This window comes from Mustela nigripes, chromosome 7 (assembly GCF_022355385.1).
Source record: "Mustela nigripes isolate SB6536 chromosome 7, MUSNIG.SB6536, whole genome shotgun sequence".
Lineage (NCBI taxonomy): Eukaryota > Metazoa > Chordata > Mammalia > Carnivora > Mustelidae > Mustela > Mustela nigripes.
The window spans coordinates 61,782,146-61,803,290 of record NC_081563.1 but is presented as its reverse complement, the minus strand read 5'-3'; the positions used below and the strand labels follow the sequence as shown (position 1 = coordinate 61,803,290).

Genomic DNA, 21,145 nt, shown 5'->3' with positions numbered 1-21,145 from the left:
CAAAACGGACAGGCCCAAGGAGGTGAGGGACTGGGATCCACAAGGCAGCGCTCAGAGAGCTGGGTCTGGTTCTCTGGAAAAGGACTCTGTCCTGAGAAAGGCGGGAGGTGAGTCAGAAGTCCCTGAAGGTGGGGGGGAATTGGGTCAGATTCTAAGCAAGAAGGGCCCCTGGTAGATGGGTGTGTGGTTCTTGAAGGGGACACCACAGCCCTGAGTGCAGAGGTGGCAAGTGGAGATAATGCCCACAGCGATAACCAGCAGGGCCCTGGCAGGAGAGAGCTTGGACACTGCGGGCTAGGCACAGCCTCAGGGACAGCTTACAGGCCATGTGGCAGTGTGCTCCAGGGAGATCTCCTCCCCATGGTGACCCCTATCAGGGCCGACCAAGCACACAGATGCACACTCGGGCTGGGCTGGACACAGGGGTCCCTGCAAGGTTGCAGGGTACGCACTGAGGACGTGGGGAAGGACAGCCTCCAAGCACTGCACCATCCTGATACCAAGAAGGCACCATGAAGCACTGGGGTGCCCTCTACCCCCTTCCCTTCCTAGAACTGGCCTGGGACAACCATAACATAGCCCCCTCTGGCACCTGCCTTTGTCTTCAAATTCTGGCAGCAAATAGGTCTAGTGTGCTGAAGAGAAATCAGCAGGGGTGATATGACCTACCCGTCTATTCACCTATGTATGTGAGCAGGAAAGAGAGGGAAACAGGCCGATGGAGGACAAGGAGGCCAGAAGCCAGTGGGGCGGCAGAGGTCATCTCTAGGCCTAAGGCTATCCTGGACCCGCCCTATTGTTGGCCAGGCTGCTGATTCTCTGAAGGGCCTGGAGACTTTGTTGCTAAGGGAAGTCTCTCGAATTTATGTGCGAACATATGTACCTTACATACAGATCTGAATCACCAATAAACCTCGATCAAACTCAGATGACTGTCCAACTCCTGCAGAAACGACTTCTCTTTACTAGAACAGGAAGCAGGTAGCGTGAGGGGTGTGAGGCATAGGCAGCCTAACTTCCGCATATTCCCTTCCTCCGATTCTCTCCGAAAATGGGCATCGACAGGGAAGAACACTACAACAACAAACCCATTTACCTTCACCTTTTCTGGGAGATGACCCGGGGGCCTGTCCCCAAGACTCGGTTTCCCAGGGCGGCCATCATCCTCTCCCACCTGCTGGGCCAAGCCCGTGAGCTGGAGAACAGCGTCTGGCCACAGAGGCTGGGGGAGCAGGGGGAGCTCGGGCCAGACACCACTCTGGGCAACGTCGGGGGACAGTGCCCTCCAATGCTGAGGCTGAAGTCAGGAGACGGCCAGGCCTATGCCTTCCAGAACAATACGCTTTGGGGAAGATACATTCTGTAACACCTCTGAGAGAAAGTCAAGCAGAACACTTCTTCCCAGGGGACACGAAAGTTAATTATCCCCATTTTACAGATAAGGAGCCTGAGGCTCCACAGAGTGGATCAGCTTGTTTCAGGGCACTTAGCCAGCGGGGGAACGAACCCAGATACCCCTGGCTTTCAGGCCCAAACTCTTCCAACATGTGGCCTTCTGAAGACTAACCAGCCTGACCTACTCACCAGCGCCAGGTATGGGTGTCAGTGAGCCACAGAGACCACTAGATCCCCAAGACAAAAGCATGGACCACGGTGAGGAAAAGTGCCCCCCTTCCAACAGGGTAGCTCTGAGGCCGCGCCTAGGCCCCACAGGGTGGCAGGGAAGGGGACCTGCCTCAGTTCTCTCTCTCTCCTCCTCTTCTCAAGCCCTAACCTTCAAGACTCCAAGACCCTGTGTTTGTCGCCCACACACGGCTCCAGCAGCTGGCCAGCCTCCAGGAGGACGGAGACTCTGAGAGAGCAGGCGCCAACCTGACTCCTCCCAGGGCAGGCCAGTCCAGGCCAGCCCTCCAGCCAGGGCACCCACCCCACTGCCAGGCAGTTTGCTCTGCAGCTGGCTTTTGTCTCTCTTCGGTCTGCTGAGGCTCCCCTTGCTCTTTCTCCTCCTTTCGGTCCTCTGCCCAGGCCTGCCTGAGGCTGCTTGCCAGAGCGATGGCATGTCAGGGCTATGCCCAGGGCGCTGAGGGTTGGGACTCCCACAGTCCCACTTCTCTGCCCAGGATGGAAAACCCAGAGGCCTGGAAAGTTCTCCCCAGAAATTGTATGCCTGAGGTGGCAAAGGGGCTGGTGCTGGGAGATAGGACCCTGAAAGGAAGACTCCCCAAGCCCAGCCAGGGTGGGGAGGAGGAGGGGGGAACAGGTGAGGCCCCCTGGGACTAGTTTCTTCAGGCAGAGTGCCTCTGACTTCTAGCCTGTGAACCACACCCCTGTGGGCTGACAGACATGCCTTCAGAGCAGAGTGGGGGAGTGGCCACAGCTGAGCCAGGGCACTAAGCCCTGGCGGGAAGGCACACTGGAGCAGGCAGCCTACTGTCTCTGTGGCTGGGAAACAAGGAAGGGGAGGCCCTGTGAATGATGGGGGAAGAGTGGGAAGGAAGAAGGGTACCCCATTCCTCCCCACCCCTCGGGACCAAGTCCAGAGGATGGGCGGTGGCTTGAGAGGCAACACCTGGGAGCCATCGAGGTATAAGGCTGCCAGGCCAGGAACATCAGCCTGGAGTTCAGAATGGGGTGCGTGGGTTCAAGCTCTGGTGGGTCAGCAGGGTGAGCACTCAGCATCCCTAGAACTAGGTAGATGGACTCTAGAATCTTCATCTCCAACCCCCTCCCAGCTGTGCAACTCAGAGCAACTCTCTAAGGTCCCTGAGCCTCAGTCTATCCATCCGTAAAATGTGCCTGACAATACTGTGTACCAGCCTCCAGGGGCTACTGCCTATTTTCACCATAAACACCTTTCTAGCAAACATTTTCACCCCCATAACTAACTGGCCGTAAGGCAATTTTGCCACTTTAAGAGAGAAAAATCACAAAAAAATTTTAAAAAGGGAACATTCGTCGAGAAGGACATAACAAAACATGAAAAATGAATAACAAAATTAAAGACTTTATTGCAAAATACAAAATATTCGAATACATTCCAAATGTATAATGTTGATGATTCATGGTAATATGGTGCAAATAACTGATTTTATTTTGTGGATTGTAGCTAAACATTTGTCTTCGAAGTCTTTCATTCATAGTATTATACATATTTTTTGCTTGTTGATTCATCTCGTTCACCATCCCACTTCTTCTCTTGCTAAATTTTCTTCCTTCATTAAGAGAAGCATCTGTTTCCAAATACTAGGATGTTTATCTGTAACTGGGCTTTGTACTGCGTTGTGAAAGCCTTCTAGACTGCTATTCGTTCTTGGCATATTGTCACTTGTCAGTTGACAGTTGTTCCAAAGTTCTATGGGAAATGGGGGTTCAAAACTCTACACCACCATAGAGACCATTATGAGAGCTGAGATTTGTATCATATAAAAATGGGAGGACTGCCTCAATGGAGAAATGAAACCAAACTGTCAACCAGTTTTTTTGGTTTTTTTTTTGTTGTTGTTTTTTACCTTTTATGGCAAAACTGCCTTGCAGCCAATTAGGTATACAGCAAATATGCTTGCAGCGAAGAGGTCTATGGCGAAGATGTTTACAGTGAAATGACCTAGGAAAAAAATAAGTGTCTGGAGCTCAGGAGCTGTTGGAGCTTGGTAATCTAGCAGAGTGGGCTCACAAGCACTTCTTTCTCTCTCCTTCTTCCATGGGGAAAACCTACACTGCTTGGCCCAATCACGGTTGAAGGCATCAACGACAATGGTCTCCGAACACCACACGAGCCCCTCCCCAACAAGACGCCATTGGCGCATCGTCCAAAACAAGGCCCGTTTTTGGAAAAACATCAGTTAAGTATCCAGTTTTGCACCTATTTACATCATTGTTCTGGAAATCCTTCCATCCTTCTGCTCCATATTCAATGGCAGCCAACTTCATTCATTTGCTCCACACATGTGTTGTTAATGGCAGGGAGAAGAAAACGAAATTAGCCTCAGTCCCTGCCCTCGAGGAGCTCACAGTCTAGCAGCTCTAACCCTCACTGATCAGTAAACAGCTATCTAAGGGTCCCAGGGAGCCATGGATTCTTTGGGGGAAATGGTCGCTTTGGTAATAGAATTAGCCACTTCCACGTTCTCTCTCAGGTGCTCACCTGAAGTGATAAAGGCCTTCCAAAATGCTATATCGTCTCCTTAATTACAGTAATAGGCTCCTCTCACATGAAAATTTAAGCAAGGGAAGCTGGAAGACACACTCTGAGAAGTTATGCCGGCCTCTCTGTGTTCCAGAAGGGCCTCTTCCGGTTATTTTACCAGTGAGTGATGGGGTAATGTCCCACTCTTTTCTACAAAACCTGTGTCGCACGAGGTGAGATCCCAGGCTAACAGGGTTTCAGGGAGGGAAAGCCAGATCAAAAATAAGCCTCGCTCCACAGAGAAGCTTTACCACCGGCAGTCCTGGAAAACTGACAGCTTTGCATGTTGTAACAACACAACCCAAGATGATCAGAATCGTATAAATATTTGTACAGATACTTATCAGAGCAACAATCAGGTATCAGGTCCCTCCAAGTGAGCTGATGTGCTTATAGTTTATTGTCCCGATCTGTGAAAGTTGCGACAGAGTGGTGTGTGGTGCGACAAAGCACCACAGAGCAAATCTGCTGAGGTCTAGAGTCAGGGAGTAGGTAAATAGTGGAAGCGCCTTGGCTTCCCTCTCTGGCTCTCTTCTACGGACTGTGAGCAAATGGAAAAATAAACCATTGGAAAAAGTCTCAGCCTAATAAAACGACAGACAGAATAACTTCTTGGTGGAATTCAGAAGGGTAGCTCATTGGGTTCTTGCTAGCACGTATTTGCACTTTGCCATCACACACTTTGTACATACGACTCCTAGATCTCAGGTATTGCTCCAGAATTGTCCCCAGGCGGCTTCCTCCCCTTATCTTCCTCCTACATCAAAAAGTAGGGTTCACATCCAATCCCATGCTTTCTTGTGTTAAAATACGCACTCAAGAAAGACCAATTAAAAAAAAATTAGCTCTCATCATGGTAATAGAGTAGAGCAGAAAAAGCACTCAGCTGCTAACCAAAAGACATAAATTCTCGTCCTGTCACTAGGAAGCCAGGTGACCAGGAGGAGGCACGTAATCTCAAAGAGAGTCAAGTTTCTCATGGGTAAAATGAGATGGGGTGTGAGGGGGACGGCGTGAGCAAGACATGAGAGAACACTGGTCCATCCGGGGCTCCGGGGACAGTGAGGCTCGTTGCTTACTCTCTTCCAACACCCACCTGTCTTGAAGGGCCCAGGGCTGCTACTTGCTTGGAGTAAAACCAATATGTCTGTCATGTTAATATGCATGGAATGTGTTTTAAAAAGGATCAAAGCTAGTCATGAAGGTATCTGTGGGGAAGGAAGCAGTCCCAGATCCACTCATAACATTTGCCTCAGGGGTGGGAGCAGGGATGGGGGCCGCATCCTCCACACTGGGTCACCAACAAGCCCAGAAGGGAGGGGCCGCAATCCCCCAATCATGTTGGCCCCATTCTGGAGCCTCGGCAGTCTCCAAGCAGGTAGAAGGACGGACTGAGGTCTGACCAGGAAAACCGAGAGAGACACGGAGGCAGCTGCAAAGGAACCCCAGTTCTCCAGGGACTGACTTCTTACTAAAATCCTCACGCTGCCACCCACTTCGGCCTGGACAGCCAGCTGAGGCCCCAGACGTCTCCCTGGGAGAGAGCCACGCCTTGCTTCCTTTGAGCGCCATGACAACTTCCCCTGTACCTTCTCCTCCATCTGTTCCCAGGACAGGGCAGAAGCTGTCCACCTACGGGTTAGATTCCCAAGGCTGGAAAGGCCTGTGTGCCATCCAAGCTCCTACCCCAGTGGCTGTTTCGGGGTTTACGGCGGTTTTCCACACCCAGCATTTCCGACCCAGCTCTGAAAGACTGTCAAACACCCAGATGGCTCTGCCAGAGTGACATTTTGGAAGGACTCATTTATCCTGTCCAGAAGATCTAGGGGACAGGATACAAACCCAGCACCCATTGAGAGCACCCACACCATTCGGGAGCTTTCATCAAAGTTTAATTTTCTGCAAAGTTTTTAAAATGCAACAATAATTTGCATTCATCTAAGCCTTCTGAGAAGTGATTATCAACTGTTTACTGATTAAAAAAAAAAAAAAAGCAGGTGGAGGAGGAGGAAAGAAGTAAAAGACCTGAGTGAAAGACCCAACAAGACGAAAACCCCACACTTGTCACTGCCTGCTGGAAGCATTCATGACTTTAGGTGGCACATTCCAAGAACTCTGAAAAGCATCCTTCAGCCTACACCACCCCTGGACCACAGGGGTCTGGTCTCCTTTTCCATTCACACTAGCTCTTACATAAAACAGAGATGCCCACTGAGCCTTCACACAAGCCAACAGGGCCTAGGGCTCACACTAGCAGCTTCCCCAACACCACACACAGCTGCCTACTGGCACATGTGCAGGGGTGACGATGAAGGCACACAGGCTTCCAGAGGCTTGTCTGGCCCACCCTGCCCTTTCTAAGTTGCCTCGGGGCTTCATCCAGCCCAGCCACCCACTGCAAAGAGAGAAGAGGCCACCAATCCGGAGACCAGAATATTACACGAGCTTGAGCCTTCCACCCTGCCAATCTGCTTCCCCAAAGAGGAAGGTATAATGAAACAAACAAGCCAACCTCTAACTACTTGCAGTTTTTGTATTTACACGAATGTTCTCCTTGCAATTGGAGCTCGGCATCCCTGAACCCAGGAAAAGTGAAATCAAATAAGACCAAGTGTGCGGAAAAAAACCAGCTCCGTGTCCGGCTCCCCCAAACCCTCCTTTTCTGAGCCTTCCCTCGGCATTGCAGGGAATCGGGTGTAAGCCCAAGAAACAGCGACTGCTCTTTACCAGGAACTGTACCTGGGGTATTTACTGAGAAGCTTCTCCAGCTTAACATTCCCCTGGTGCTTAGGGGTTACAGGAATTAACTCATGGAAGTATACAGAAAGGCTGAATGTCAGGCACATTTCTGCCTCTGCAGACCTTCAAAGATCATCCTAATTCTCATCACCTGGCTCCCCTACCACGAAGCACTTCCACCGGCATGTCCCTGCTCCCAACTGTTCAAACAGACCTTCCACCAAAAAGCAGCCTTCTGCAAGCCCCAGCTGTCTGTCCTGTGGGCGGGCTGTGGACCCGATGGAGGGCCAGGAGGAAGGAGTCCTGGGTCCAAACCCTAAGTCTATCCCCTAGCTGTGTAAGACCAGACATGCCCTTTAACCTCTTTGGGCTTCATATGCCACCTCCTCTGTTTCTTCACAAGTTAACTCATGAGGTAAGGCTCAAATCTGACAATGCTCATCAAAGGGCTTATTCAAGAACCTTATAAACGTACTGTGATTTTATTGCCATTCTCATTATTAAGAGCACAGTAGATATTTGAAAGGGATGGGTCCAATTTTTCATAAACCAAAAAGCGAGAGGGTTGGACAGAAAGAAGGGAACAGGTACCAAGAAATTGCTTCAAGGTCGTCCCTTGGAACCCCATTCTTCCAGATTCTTCCAAATGCCTACAGCGGTAATAACAGCCCCAAAAGAACATACCACTTTGTCAGGACTTGCAGGTAAAATGTGTTGGAGCAGCTGTCAACTTGGGGAAAATCACTCATCAGGGAGTCAACCGAATGGGGCTGTTTTTAGCTGGACAAACACTGCATCTGCAACCAGGAATGAGTGCTTTCCTGTCCTTCCCTTGGGGGCCAAACCAACCCTCCTTCAACTTCTTGTCCCAACCAGCAGGACTCCTTCCCCTCGAACACACAGCTGCCCACCCTTCCTTCCAGCTCCCCCAGCTCTCTTTCAGTGGTCTGAGACCCCCGGCTAAAGCAAGGGTATTTTGAAATCACAAGCCCTCCCAGCCACCCCCACCTCTGAGAGGCAAGGGACCCAAGGTGGCCACTCGGTGCCGAGGAGGGTAAGCCTCCAGCTGGGTCTTGAATTTTAGATGAAGTCATTCATGGCTGACTCCCAAGGGGAAGGGCCAACTACAGATATGGCCAGGAACAAATCCACCTGAGGGAGCGGGGGACAGTATCCCCCAGAACAACGGTGGGCCGAAGACTCCGCATCCGGAGAACACCCAGCAGCTACAGCAAACCCACCTGATCTCCCTGCCAGACGCTGCGAGGGAGGCACGGTGGCATTTGGTAAATAACCCACATAGGGTGCTGCAGGGGACGGGACACCACGCTAGGCTCCGCAGCCCGGTGAAACCAGATGGCATCAGAAGACAATGAATGACTCATAGGCAAAGAATCTGCTGTTAGTACACCTAAATATCCCTTTTTGCGAGCAATCACTTGACACCCACCACACTAAATCACCGAGAGGTGGGAAGGAGCACCAGGGCCCCAAATAACTTGTCACCTTACCCAAATGCCAGCTCTCCCACTTCGTCCAAGGGTGTGGAGGGACGGTGGCTGACTGGGGGCCTGGGCTCCAGCCCCCTCCCAGAACTCCCTCTGCATCAGAGGAAGCCACCTTCACAGGCAACAGCTGTGGGCTGATGTACCACACCTTACGCCCCAGGGCTCTCCTTGCCAGGGGCTTCCACCCTGGTGGGGTGTGGGGGGGAATGTCCTGGAACCCTGACACAGCCTTCCTCGGATTCCAGACAGAGCTGGCTTGGAGAGCCACAGAGATGACCCAAATGTGCCAAGCCTTGACCCTCCAAAGTGACAAAGTCCTCACTAGACTGCATCCTGTCTCCTTGGACTCAGCAAGCCGGCCCAAGTGGGCAGGCTGCCACCCAGAAAAGTGCCACCCTAACGCCTTTGTGTATCTCTGCTCAGAGGCCTATGATAAAGACGAAAGGCGGCGCACAAAGGAAATGGAGGTGCCCAGCAGCCTCTGAGAGTGTGAAGGCAGCATCTACCATGGATGCTGAAGCCCCCTCATGTTTCCTTCCAAATGCCTGATCTATATCCATTTCTCTGTCAGCAACCTCAAATAATGTCTATAATGCTGAGATTTACACATGTGTACTTATAAACGTTATTTCATTATAGCCTCTGCCAAACTACCTTTCCACCTAAACATTCAATTAATGTAATTAAATTGCTACCTGATAGCATTATCTAATTTAACTCGGGATCCAAACTATTGAAAAGCATGTGCCTTTTAACACCCTGACTGGTAAGGCACATGATGAGCAGAGCTATAAACATGTTGGCATAACCGAGTGGTTTAAAAATAAATTAGCAAACTATAAAAATAAACAGTTACATACATATGTACTCAATTATGAACTAACTCTAATTTTTGTTCTGAAATACTGTCTTTGACCTTAGTCATAAACAAGCACTATTAAAAAAACATAATATCTCAACAGACAGGAGGCCAAGGATTAAATGCTCTTCCAGTCGAGCAGAATGTGAAAGAAGGCACCAAGAAAGAGGAAGGAAGGAAGGAAGGAAGGAAGGAAGGAAGGAAGGAAAAGGAAAGGGAAAGAAGGGGAGGGGGTGGGAGGGGAGAAACAGAGGGAGGAAGGGAGGGAGGGAAGGGGGGAGGAAGGCAGGGAAGGGCCTATCTTGATTGAAAAGCTCAAAAAAATGTCTACAAAACATACAAAGACTGCTGTGCTCTTGTTCCTTCTGTTTGAGCCAGAAAAGTTAAAACCTGGTGAAGTACTTTTGCATTTTCACATGTTTGGGAGTCTCTCAAGAAAAGAGGGCAGGCAAGGGGAAGCCTGATTTCCAAATGCAGCTGTTTCAACAGTTCTCAGTCTACATAACTGTGTCTGCCGTACAGGGCTGCCTCCCCACCTGAACTAAGCTTGCTGTCCTAAGTCTGCTACTGTCTCTAAGTCCTGAGCTTTTCTAAGACATATGGCAGAAATGTGGAAATTGTCTTCCAAACAGCATAAGACAGAAAAGGGGGGTGGAAGGGGGAAGGAAGAAGCAAAATCAAGCTGTTGAAACTGTATACAGGACACGTTTTCACACTAATCCAGTGCTCCGGTAACAAAGGACAGCATACTATGGGATAATTACTATGGATTATTATTACTGTTTCTAAAGCAAAAGAAAAAAAAATTCACAAAAGACATATTACACACGCAGATTTCTAAAGCTTTAAAATCATATGGTCTTCAGTGTTCGTTCCTATGGGGTTAGGGGTAATGCCCTAACTGAGCAGGGCAGATGCAAACACAAAAAAGAAATCACAATAAACCTGAAATACTCTGATGTCATGGTGCTTACTACCCTTTATTTCACAAACAAAAGTAGTTGAGCAACAGCTAAGTAGTTATTCATCTCAAAGAGCCAACCGAACATGCCGACTGCCCCAGGGATGTCTACCCTTCCCCCTCCATCCAAACAACAACTACAAAAAATTACATAAATAAAAAATAGGAGGAAACTCAAACTCAGCCACACTTGTTTTCGAATGTGGCAGACAAGGCATGATGTGAAAGAGGTGCCAGAGAAAATCCTCGTGGGGGACTCAGAATTACGCCCCAGGCCATTGTCCCCGCCATAGTGAATGGGGCCAATAGGGCAGCCCAGCCCCTAAGTCTGACATTTTCAAAAACAAGGAGGTTGCCAGCTGCTGTGAGACAAACATCCCCAAGACACATTTTTTAAAAGAATGCAGTTGTTAAGTTTATGGAACAGCTAATGCGGAACTGTGCTGGGCTTTTAAACCTTTCTGAGGAGGACAGTGTTTTTTCCTCAGGATGGAAAGGATATGCCTGGTGGGCAAGGGATCTCAGGCACCTCAGCAAACTGGTCAAGGAGCGGTATAGCTATGAGAAGAAAGATGTCAGCAACCCATGCCAGCTTGATTCAGGAAGAGGCTGGTGCTTACACATCTGGGACCGCAGGAAAGGCTGGAGATCTTTGGATTTCCCCTAGAGCGTCTTTGACGACACGCTGAATCTTTAAGCTGGCAGCCTAGACCTTTCTGTGGGTTCTTCCTTGGGCCACCTTGGATTCCAGAATAATCTGTCCTACAGGTAGAAAAGCCAGCACCATGGAAGAGAGAAAGAGAAAACTAAAGCCTGCCTGTATGGATGTTAATAAACTCAAGCTCTAAATGCTGTTATTGAATAAGGTCTTTTGAGACTTGAGGGCAAAGGAGTGCCTCCTATGATAAGGAGTCTTCTGCTAGCTAAAGATGCTCACCTATGAATCCTAAAGCCTAGAAGCACTCCCGCCCACCACCAAAATAACGCAAATAAAAATGCTCACGCTTATCAAAGTCCTAACATCACCAGCTTTTGGTCTAAAGATTCAAACTGAGGTCAGTGCAAAAAAGCAATTTGTTTGATTCAGGCCCTTGCAAATTACCCCCAAATAATTTACTTCATCTCAGCTTTGGCTGGCTTCGGTGGAATAAGAATTCCAAGAATTATTTTACTTTTCCATTAGAGGGCTCTCCTCTCTCCTTTCAAGGAAAAACACTCTATCTGCCAGCCAGCTTCTTTCCAGGAACGGGGAAAGGGAGGCGGAGGACCTATGGAAAGGAGGACAACAGATTTCCATAAGAAATTCCAAAGCCCAGGCTGAGCAGCAGATCTGGGTACAGCAGAGCCACAGAGAAATCTTCAGAAAAGGACTCTTTACACCGTATAAGACACAGTGGCCGTGGGTGAATTCCTGATAATCCTCCGGTACCTGGGGAGGGTGAAGTCCAGGGAAAGATGCAGCTCAGGTACGGATTCTCAAATCCCATGGTTCACCAGCAGCCCCTGATGATTTACCTGAGCTCTGAGAAAACAAGCTGAGGAAAAGAAATGCAAGACACAAAGCACATATTTCTGAGTCAAAAGATCAAGTTGTCTTTGGTAGCTAACAAATAATAGAGAAAGAAATGGAACAAAACAGCTCCAGAAAAGCACCTTTTCTAAACAACTACAAGTTAGAGCTTGACCTAAGCCATCTCAGCTCCCAGCAGTCTACTGGAGGTCTCTCAGCTGCCCCATGAGGGTCATACTCCTTTCCCTCCCAACCCTCCCTGAGCAGGACAGGCTAACAGCCACCTGTGGCCCAAAGTAGAAGAGGAAGAGAAGCCCCACAGCTTGGAACAAGCACCTCCATCCTCTCAAACACTTCCCAGGACCTTCTTCAACCCAGGACACAGCAATTCCATCCTTCTGGTCACCAAGCCAGACATCTTAGGGTCCACCTTGACTCCTCTACCAACTCTCCCAGCCCATGCCCAATCTGTCGGTGATCCCTTTTCATTTCACCTTCAAAACATTTCCAGAATCTAGCCCCCTCTCACATGTCCATACTCCCAGTCTGAGCTACCATCATAGGGCCTGGATTTTGGCAACAGCCTCCTGAATACTTCTGCCTCACCTCCCCACACACAAGTCTCAAAAAGCAGCCAAAGTGACCTTCTGGAAACCTAAGTCACATGAGGTCACTCCTCCGGTGGCTTTCTCTTAGAGTCAAAGCCAGAGTCCTCACAATGGCTGACAAGGCACTGGACTCCTGTCCCTTGGACTTCAGCTCCCACCCACCTCCTTTACTCCTCCACTTGGACACCAAGGGCCCCCTGTTCCTCCTCCAACCAAAGTCTTTGCATTTGCTCTTCTTCTGGCATAGAACCCTCCTCCCCCCAGAAATCCATATGGCTGATTGTCTCATTCCTTGGAGCCTTTGCTTCCCTAACCATCCTATTTAAAGTGTGCCCACCACACATTCCCTATCCCTCATCCCCGCCTTACTTTTCTCCAAAGCAGTCTGATCCTATTCTGATACACTATATAATTCACATGTTTATTCATTTACTGTCTGTCTCCCCAGCTAGAATAGGAGCACCACAAGGTCAGGGATTTTTTAATGCTTTGATCATTGCTATGTGCTCAACACCAAGAACAGTTCCTGGCACATGGCAAGCGTTCAAAAAACGTGTTGAAAAATGAATGAGGGAACCTCTAGAATCCCAAACTTCCAGAAGGCCACTCAACACCCTATCTATAAAACCATCAGGCAGCCAGACCTGGGGTCACTTTGGCTTTGGAGTCTGAGTTTCTGCCAAATTCCATTTTCCCCGTAGGCCCCGAGGCCCAGAGGGAATAGCATTTTGCATTGTAACATAAAGGGGTTCAGCTGGTTTGGGAAAGTAAAAAGAAGGGGGGGCGCTCTTGAGAGAGGCCAATCAAGATCAAATTGGAACCTTTTCCCTAAGGCATAGGAGGAAACTCCAGAGGGAGAAGCTAAGGGCCTGGGGAGGTACCCACCAGCAGCAGCTCTTCAGAGCTCCTCCAGCTCAGAGATCCGTGCAAACACACCCCCGTCTCTGCCAGCCATGTGTCCAGGCACTCTGAGATGCACATACTCAGCCCCAAGGCTGTGTGGGAGCATGGGGCCAGCTTCTTTCAGAGCATCACTCATCCCGTTTGTGCTTTCAGACTTACCCTCCTCCGGGTAGGGATCGGCATTGGGAGCAGGGGCAGAGGGCGGGGAGGGGCAGTCTGGTAGAGGGACAAAGCACCTGAGAGCCTGAGATCAGCCAGAACAGCTAAAGTACCTTTTCCCACCCTGGTGTACATTTTGACAGGTGAATAAATGCTCCCCAGTAGGCAATAACAAGGAGAAGTCTGAATTAAAAGAACTTGCCAATTTGAAAAGTAATGCCATTCTATGTGACTCCACTCTATTCTGTTACCAATAAAACACTTAAAGATGCTATTCATGCAGACATAAAGTGCTAATGGCCACTTGTTAACATGTTTCATAATGCTAATATTTCCCTCTGATTTCCGACAGTTCTTTTTTTCTTCTTCCTTCTTTTTTGGGGCTATTTTAAGTTAACAGAGCGCTAATCTGATTTGAAACTGAAGGCTTAAAGAGGGACTCTCTACATAACTGCGCTACTAATGACAACCGTTGCTTTACATGTTGCACCGTTTCATGAAAACAATCATCACTCAGTCAACGGACTTTCCAAGCCACAGAAGAGCTATAATACATTGAAAATGCAGGAGGCATAGGAGAAGCTCATAATGTAAGACACTGGTGGGGAGGAGTGTCACTAATTCTTTCCCAAGCTTTGTGCACTTTGTTTCCATGGAGGCAAGAACAGGAGGACCGGGTAAAACGAGTGAGAATTCTTTTCAGAACAAACAAGTAAATAAGAATATGAGGTGCTTCCCTTGCTGCCCCCAACTCACCAAGCTGGCCTTCCAGTAACTGGGACAAGCATCCAAATGCCAAAGAAAGGTATGGCTCAGTGCTTAGGACTAACTGGGCCAAAGATCCAGGAAGTCTTCCCAGGACATACAAGAGTCTCAGCTGACTCCAAAATGAGAATGTGTGCGGCAACCAGGGGCTACAACTTCATCCACACAACTTGGAAGGCTCAGAAACACCTGAAGTGGGTGCAGCCGAAGAAGTTCTATGCGCACCTTCCCTGGGGAGTTAGTTGTCCCAAGGGGAAGTGTGCTTACCTAGGATGCTCTAAAGGGGGCAATTCAGAGGCATCTAGATCCCCACACATTAAGGTTGAGTTGCCAAAGGCAGCTCCTTGACCTGCTAAAAAGAGCATGACTTTGGGACTTGGAAATACCTATCTGGGTTAATGGCTGAGGGTGGCTGGGCCAAGCCACTTGCCTTCTCTTTGCCTGTGTGCTTTAGATTTTTCTGGCTGCATGCCTGGCCATTGGGTATAAGGGATTTGTCCCTCTTCTTCCCCCTCTCCCAACACACACACTCCATGAGAGGAAACTTGTCTGGTCTTGCTCACCTCTGCATGTCTAACCCCCAGCACAGTGCTGGGCATAGAGTAAGTGTTCAATAAACACATGCTGAATAAGAACCAAAATGAGATGAGATGGCCTCTGCCCCTCCTCTCAGCTCTCATTCTCTGGTCCTGTGAAAACAAAAGCCCTGAATAACTCCATGTTGTTTATCTACTTCAAGAGGCTTCCGCAATTTAGGCATCAGGGCATCCCTGTTACTAGAGATGGGTTCAGTGCCTGGAGAGGTTCACCGTCTGGTGAAGATGGTTTATTTTCTTTCAGTTTCTCAACTATGAGTCACCTTGAAGGAGGGGTAGGAGAACAGTCAGGTTTTACTGCAACACATCTAAAGTTAAGGAGTACAATTGACCACACAGCCCACCCACATGATATCCTTTTGGATGACACAGGAGAAAAGCGTTTTACCACTTAGCCATCTCAGAGATGAACTTCGCCCAAAAACAGACAACCAGGGCACAGCTCACAGGTCGCATCTGACCACACCACCATCTCTGGTTACCCCCAAGAGAGGCAGCGTACGGACAGCCCACCTAACAGCCACCTTTTAAGAAGTTTCAGGGGGGGCGCCTGGGTGGCTCAGTGGGTTAAGCCGCTGCCTTCGGCTCAGGTCATGATCTCAGGGTCCTGGGATCAAGTCCCGCATTGGGCTCTCTGCTCAGCGGGGAGCCTGCTTCCTCCTCTCTCTCTCTCTCTGCCTGCCTCTCTGCCTACTTGTGATCTCTCTCTGTCAAATAAATAAATAAAAACTTTAAAAACAAAAAACAAAAAACAACAAAAAAAAGAAGTTTCAGGAATAGGAAGGACCTATCCCCGCCAGCACCAAAATCCATGGGACACAAATCCTTGGTGAATTTGTCTTTCTCATTCGCCACAACTCTTTGAAATGCTCTCCCATGGAAGGAGGAGGACCAGAGTAAGGGACTCACATGCTAATTAGGTTTGCAGCACCCCCTATCACTCCCCAGTCCCATGTCTATGCAGTGGACACCACAAGATGTTAGAAGGTGGACAAGGAATTTCGTGCTAGGAGTGACACTAAATGGAGCCCCTGCCCCCAGGGCCCAGTCCTCAGGGGTGCTCGAGACCCGGTGGTAAGGCAGATGCTGCTTCCATGCCCCTGTTGAGGCTATGTTGCAGAAGCCACTGGCCAGGCTCCCTAAGGCCAGGCACCCATAGGAGCACCTTCACCAGAGGGTGGGTGCTGGCTCTGTTTCTAGCAAGAAGTCCTGCTTCTTCTCTCTTGTTGGAGCGTATCTTTAAGTCCGGCCAGGACCTTCCTTGTCCTGGCCTCTCCCTTCTAGATTCCATCTCCAGCCGAGGGCTGGCAGCCTGCTCCCATCCACAACAGAACCAACTCATTCCTTGGCCAGGATGGTGGAAAAAAAAAAAAAGTCTCCTGCCACAACTAACACCCCACCCCCATGATGCCAATACCTGGGAAATTGAGGAGTAACACCTAGCTCTTGAATACAGCACAGCTGCGTCCACACTAGCAAAGGGGTCCTGTGGGCAGGAGACCCATTTTTCTCAACAGGCCAGCAACTCACTGCCTTCCACAGACAAGCAACTCCATGGAAGAGAACCCTCCTGGCCTGTGTGGGGGGGAAGACCTGGATTTGAGTTTCACTGTCTTGAATTCTGTAAAGCCACAGTCCTAAATCTCCAAAGAAGGAATTGGAGGAGAGGCAGGAAGGCAGCCTGGCCTGAGGGAGGCATGGAAGGTAGGCTGACCTGGGCTGGGGCCAAGGCAGAGCACAAGGACCTCTGGTCACCTCAGCCGTTTCCTCCTGGACTTCACTAAGAGCACTTCTGGCCAGCAGTGCTCCCGAAGGTTCTCAAGGGGAATGCTTTCATGCGGGACCACCTCCCCTACCATGAGACAGGTCACAGCTGCCCTGGTCACGGATGGGACAGCAGCGCTGAGCCCAGTCCTGTTGAGCAACCCAGTTCTGGCCAGGCCTGGGACTTGGAGAACAGACCATCTAAACATAAACTTCAACTGGAATTTTTTTTCCTTAGGAAAGAAATCAGAGCTGTACAAATAAATCTAGTTGGTCTGGATGACTCTCTTCACAACACTGCAAGGGAAACACGCCACAAGAGTTAGTGATTTCCATGGATAAGAGAGGATTTCCCTACTCAAATATCAAGGGTCTTGCATACACATACACCAGAAAGAAAGAACCCCCATTTTAACCCCAGCCAGCATCAGCCAGAGCTATCTGAAGAAAAGCAGTACTCCCTCCCTTCTGAACACGGGCTACGCTCCCTCTGGTATGTTCTACTCCCGGCTTCCCTCACTCCCAGGGTATCCCTAGCTGTCATCCTCAGTGTTTGCCCAGCCCTGACGAGCCTCCCCCACAAAACTTCCAGGCAGAAAGGGGCAGAGCTATAAGCAAAGAGCTCGTGGCTCGGTCAAGAGAAAAGGTGTCAGCCAGTGAAGGCCTCGAAGACGGCACACTCGTCCCAACCCCTCCGTATCTTTGTCTACAGGGAAAAAGAGGAAAGTAAACTCACTTAGCCTCTGTGCCTTTCCCCCATACGGAGCCAAGCTCCAATACAAAGCCTGGCCTTTCAATTTTCAATCAATCAGCCAGAACAAAGAATGAACTAAAGACCATATATGAACCAACATTATGTGAGGCATGAAAATACCAAAACAAAACATGATCCCTGCCTTCCAAAAGGTTCTAGTTTGGGCAGCATGAAATACTAGCCTCCAGGAGGCAGCGCAAATACTACTGACACCCTCTCATTAACCTCAGAGCCACACTCGTTCCAAGGGGCACAAAGGGGTTGCAGCCACTTCCTGACAAGAGGCAGGACTTTGCTGGGTCCCCACTCATATGCTCCTAGTGACTTGGGGGAGTAGCCTTGAAGCCATCCAGCTCAGGGAAAGGCAAGCCAGAACTAAGCACTCAGTGCCTATGTATGGGACCGGGCCATCTCTTTATTCCTCAAAACCCAGCTGGGTGCTTTCAGGCCAGAAGTATGAGGTGGCAAACAGAGGGCCACATGGAAGCGGGGTCTGACATGGAGGCAGGGCCGGCCGACAGACGCCTCATGCCTCAATCTCCAAGCTTCCCTATTTGTGCTCCTGACAGGAGACAGGAGGCTAAAATTCCCAAGCCACTTGGCCTACGGTGAGGTCATACAGTGGGGATTACCAAGTTACCTCCGGGCTGGGCAGACCAGGAAGTGATCAAATCAGTCTGAGAAAGATCCAGTCAGGGGATGTTCTCTGGGCTCTGTTGGGCCAACACCCATGGGGGGTCGGGGGCTACAAATGCCTTGCAGAGGGCAGGCGGTCCCTTTTCTCACCACTTCGTACACATCTTAACTGAATGAACGGGGGTACAAAAAATGGGAGGCAGGGCTGAAAATCTAGCCTGTGGCTATTAGCCTGCCATTACTCATGCCATGTTTGTGTGTTCTGAAATGCTTTCCCATGTCCGTAATGCTTTTCATCTCATCCTACACACTTGCGGTCACCTCTCCTCACCCCAGCACACAGAGAAGATACGCTTTTCATGTGCACTTTGGTTTTGTTTTCCCTGTTTTTCTTCAAGATTTTATTTATTTATCTTAGAGAGAGAGAGAGCACAAGCACGGGGAGTGGCAGGCAGAGGGAGAGGGCAAAGCAGGCTCCCCACTCAGCAGGGAGCCCAGCATGGGGCTTGATCCCAGGACCCTGGGATGACGACCTGAGCCGAAGGCAGCCGCTTAACCAACTGAGCCACCCAGGTGCTCCAGTTTTGTTTTACTATTAAACATAATGACCAACTCCTATTACTATAACATACGTTGCGCTGGAGACTTTTAAAAGACATGACTTTGCTGGCTCCCAGGTAATCTGGGCTCTGCTCCTCCAAAGCCTACGTTCTCCAGATGTCAGCAGAAAGTTATGAACAGCTCTCTTACCAGCAGTGAGGCAAGAAAGGCCACTCACTGTATTTCTCAGCCTCCATGAACAGAGTCACTGGGAGAGGAGCCAGGAGGGAGGAGGCAGTCTCAGAGATAGGATCATAACCCCCCGACCCCTGGTGAAGCAGAGAGATGGCCGGGGGCTTAGGATAGGAGTGGAGAACTAGGTTCAGTATGAAAGATGGCTGAAGAAGGCAATCCTCTCCGGTCCCCTCCCTCTTTGGGAGCTTTGTAGTATCCCTTTCCTATCACTCAATAAACTTTGCATTGCTGGGAAAAAAAAAAAAAAAAGATAACTGAAGAAGCTCTAGAATTCCTCATGGACATGGAGCTGAACGTGAATGTCTGCTTTTTATTAAAAAAGTAAGCAACATACCTGAGTGCAGATCTCAGGGTAAGGAATGTGGAAAACGCCAAGTATCTTACCAGTGTGCTCTATAGTAATCTGACTGGTGTTCGAGTAAAAGATCCGGGAAGGTTAGAACCAGGAGGTTCTAAAGAGGGACACAAAAATAATAGACCTGTGAATTCAAGTTCAGGGAACAGAGATTATTCAGGAAGGAGAAGTGGCAGGGAGCAGAGCATAGGATTCTAAAATATGAGGGGTTTCAGCTCAAAGCTGGTGATAAGAAATGTGGTCTTGGGGCACCTGGGCGGCTCAGTGGGTTAAGCCTCTGCCTTCAGCTTGGGTCATGATCTCAGGGTCCTGGGATCAAGTCCTGCATCGGGCTCTCTGCTCCAAAGGGAGCCTGCTTCCTTCCCCTCTCTGCCTGCCTCTCTGCCTACTTGTGATCTCTATCCATCAAATAAATAAATAAAATCTTTAAAAAAAAAAAGAGAGAAAGAAAGAAATGCAGTCTTCTCTGGAATGAAGAGGAAATGGGTCTAAACTGAAGCATAAGAGATTTAAAGTATACAAAAAGAAGGACTTCCTGCTATTGAGAGATGTCTTTAAAAAGAGAACACATGTGGAGGAGGAAGAGGTTGAGCTGGTCAGTTCTTGAGACCCGTCTGTCACCGAGAGGGTACGGGTTCCCCCACCACCCCAGCTCCACCCTACCCATATGTTCAATGATCCGGATAAAAATGCCAACTGTTCCATGTGCACATGGCACAAACCTCAGAACTACCACTCTGCAGGAGCCCTATCAGGAAACATGGCCGCCGAGCCAGCCCGAAACAGGGCAGGGAAAGAAGGAGGCCTTGAGGAAAGGGCACAGCACAGGACCACAGCACCGGTCTTCCTCAGCAAAGTTCCATCTCTCAGAGGCATTCCAGCCATCACACATAAAGACATCAGGGCTGCGGCGGTTTAGCATGAGTCTCTCAACCAAAGCACAGCAGGGCCAACCTGGGTCCTGCTGGGTGAGGAGAGGCTCTACAAGTCGGGAGAGCGAGTCAGGGTAAGGGTGTGAGGCCTGGGCTCTGGGCCAATTCTATCACCACTTAGTGAGTGGCCTTTAGGCCAATCATCGTCCCTCCTCAGCCTCAACCTTCCTCATCTGTATAATGAGATGGTTGATAATAGGACTTCATGACTCTATGTCTGCAAAGAACATGCACCATGAATACTTACTTCCCCCTTTTATGAAGGACACTAGGCTCAAAAAACTGTACTTTTGTCTCTGATTGCTCAGCTACTCTGGTCAAAAAGGAGTAAGAGCCTTGCCCTCAGAATCAATTTTAAGGAAAGGGAGACATTTCTTTGAAGCACTTAAAAAAAAATAGGTAGGTTCAGGTTTCTGTATCAAGATTCCCTCCAGCATGGCTGGGTGGGGCTCCGGTCATCTTGTCTGGGTCCCTCCATCACACCTGCTGAGCTCCCCTATCCCGTTAAGACATTGAGAGCAAGGCCCACTGCATCAGACCTCGAGATCCACATGGGAGTGATGCAGCCCAACACAAAGTGAGTCCAAATAATTTTGTTACTACTTAGTACAGATAAAATGTGTTTACTTCCTGTCTGTGTTAGAGCCAACTCAAGATGATGCCTACAAAATGACATTCCCAGTCACCTGAATTTCAACATGCTTACTCAAGTGGAGACTAGGAGGTGGGGCCAGCCAGAAGCTGCACATGGGAGGGCATCGCACATGAAAATGTCAGTTTCTCACACACGCAGACACGTGTGAGGGACAAGGAGAGAAGCATCGCACGCAATCTGAGAATCGCCACCCACCAGGGGTGGGTGAGAGACAACACACAAACCCATCAGGGAATGCTGAGGAAAATTCAAGAGCCCATTTATCATCACTGCGTTCCTTGAAAAGTCCATCCAGAACCGGGATGTAAAAGGAGGGGCCGTGGGCGCTCCTGAGGACGCAGCAGACACTACTCAGGCAAGCTGGACAGACCATCAACATGCCGCTGCTCCATGGGCAAGAGTTAAGATGCAGTCGCTCACAGCGGCCATTGATTGGGCTACTTGTCACTGCCATCTGACT

General features: G+C 49.4%; 1 protein-coding gene across 9 annotated transcripts in view; it reads right to left on the bottom strand.

The window, feature by feature from the left end:
* The window catches only part of BCL11A (BCL11 transcription factor A), a 102,871-nt gene that overhangs the window by 45,557 nt on the left and 36,169 nt on the right, over positions 1-21,145 (bottom strand). The gene's annotated exons all lie outside the window — the stretch shown is intronic.